This window comes from Haplochromis burtoni, unplaced genomic scaffold (genome assembly GCF_018398535.1).
Source record: "Haplochromis burtoni strain Fernald_Lab_line unplaced genomic scaffold, NCSU_Asbu1 Contig_1574, whole genome shotgun sequence".
Taxonomy (NCBI): domain Eukaryota; kingdom Metazoa; phylum Chordata; class Actinopteri; order Cichliformes; family Cichlidae; genus Haplochromis; species Haplochromis burtoni.
In genome coordinates this window covers 1-2,827 of record NW_024583935.1, presented here as the reverse complement: position 1 = coordinate 2,827, position 2,827 = coordinate 1, and positions in this window count along the sequence as shown.

Sequence of the window (2,827 nt, the reverse complement as noted above, 5' to 3'; positions counted from 1 at the left end):
ACACTCTGTGAAGGAACTATGGAAAAAACTATAAACACAGAGTAACTAAGCAGGCTATGAAACACAGTGTCACAATAAAGGAAAATACAAGGTGAGGATAACAGACGATCTGACACTGACACAAAGACACACTGGGCTTAAATACACTGAGGAAGTCATCAAGGAATTAGAGACAGAAGGGGAACACAGCTGGGAGGAATAAGACCTAATGAGACAGGGGGAACAAAGCTAGAAACACTGACATAAGAGGGGAACAAGAACCTTCAGAGTAAAACAGGAAACAAGACACCACTAAACAAAAACGCAGACACGACACATAGAGACAGACTAGACACTGAACTAAACCTGCAATAAACATGAGAACACAAAAACCTACGAACTAATCCCTAAACAAGAATAACCGAAACATAGAGTCATAATCATTATCATCATAATAAGAAAAGAATCCAAAATGCAAAAACACACCAAAACATAACTCAAAATACTGGGTCAAACTGACCCAGAACCGTGACAGTAACTATGCTGTATCAAAAAGGAACGTTTTAAGCCTAATCCTTAAAGTAGAGACAATGTCTGCCTCCTGACTCCAAGCCAACATAGGAGAAATATGCTCCCTCTTTCTAGCCCCTGTCAGTGCTCTTGCTGCAACATTTTGGATTAACAGAAGGACATCCTGATAATAATGAATTATAGTCGGGCAGCCTAGAAGTAATAAATGCATGAACTAGTTTTCCAGCGTCACTCTGAGACAGGATATTTCAAATTTTAGAGATACTACACAAATGGAAGAGAGCAGTCCTACATATTTGTTTAATATGTGCATTGAAGAACATATCCTGGTCACTTTAATTGGACAGCTGCTTCAGAGCACTCCAGCCTATTTTAAACGAATCCCCATCAACCACTTCCGTTATTCAGCTGTAGTGCTGTTTCTGTCTAAAGTTCAGTCTGTTTAAGAGTAATTTTATATTCTAATTTTTTATTAAAATTTCTCTTTTGGTTGTTCACCAATTTGGCCCACGCTGTAAGCTAGTACTACTGATACTACTACTAACAACAATAATGCACAACAGACCCGACCTCATGTTTGCACTTTTCAGCACTTGTTAACACTTTTTTTCGTTGCGGTTGCTGTTCACAGCAATACTCACATCTGCAGCTTTCCAGCTCCCAGCCGCCCATACACCACCAACAACAGCCAGGACCCAGTTCAGTCTGTTTTAAGCTGGCGAGGCGTGATTGCGGGTGCCGCTCAGGTGTGTCCTCGTCCCCCGCAGCCGCGCCACAGACCACGCCCCACCACAATACTACTACTACTACTATTACTACTAATAGTTGAGATGACTCCGGAGGGTGGAGCTGAAACACTAAAAGCTTTGGAGGTTGGTGTGACTGACAGAAAGCAGACCCATGGCTGAGGAGCGTTGCACCTGACACTGTGTATGGGTGCAGCAGGTCGGACAGATACTGATGGATTTGTAAATGATATGAAGAATTTTGTAAATTATTTATAATTTCAAACATTTCTTTGGGCAAAGTGTGCGGGAAACACTTCTGCTTCTGCTTATCTTTCACAATACAAGCTCTGGACATTAGACCATGTGACTTCTATACTCCTGGAGCAATATGTACAACTCTTGATATGATAATCATAAGATAATCAGATCCTATGTCCTGCATTAAATATGTAAACAGTTTTCTGCTTTTTTGTTAGGAATACCTCGTAATTGGTAATACCTGGTGTAAGCGCCAGACGTCTGCTTTATATTTTTATTTACGATTGAGTTCATGTTTGTTTTATAATTCATAGATTCATTACCTAAGTCATTTTTTCAGGATTAATAAATGTGAAAATATATGTGTTTACATAAAGTACTTTTAAGTCAGTGTTTTGGGATTGGAACCTAAAAGGGGGTACCTCTCACTTTAAGTATGTAAGTGCTAGTAGCATGAAACCCTGTGTGAGAGGGAAGGGGAGGAGCATGGACAGAGAAGTTGGGAGTCTCGCTGGTGGTGTAATTGGGTGTGCGCAGGATAACACATATTGTGTTATAACACACACTTTGTTATCCTGCTAGAAACTCTATCAAAGACGCAGCACTCTTGTGTTGGTAATTTCAAAAAAGTCCTGTTTAAACTGAAGCAGCTGATTACTTTTGCGATTTTAAAGGCAGTGTTTCATTCGATTTGTTTCATTTTTTTGTTTTTTTTATGTTGTTGTTGTGCTGGTTGCACCTTTCCCTCTTTGTATTTTCCTGTTTGTCTAATATTTCCTCTGGCTCCTTACAATTAAAACATTATTTAGTCGTTATAATAAAGTGAAAAGATGTAACTTATTCAACAACTTAAAGATTTATTGAGTCGGAGTCACTGTTGTACATTTCAGAATCAAAGAGACAAACATGGTACGAATATACATTAAATTCACCTGTGAAAATGTTAAAATAGCACAAATAAATTAATGTTTGTGTTACATACTTTACAAAAATAAATATATATAGATGCAGATATATAAATGTGCATATGCTTAGTAATCACAACTTAAGCCTGAAGACAGGCTGAGGAATTAAATGCATTTATATTTTGTGATGAGAACGAGAGCTGTGCTGCTCCTTCTTCTTAATCCACACATGTTGTAACAGCACTAAACATGCAAAGTGCATCATGATGATTCTGGCACTGCAGCCGATGCTGTCGTTGTATAAGGGCTGACTGTGGTATTTTTCATCTGATTCCTGTGAAAACAACATATCAGAGAGATGAGGCTGGGTTGCAAAAAAAAAATCACAACTTTTAAAGCTTTAACAACAAAATCAACCAACTTTTT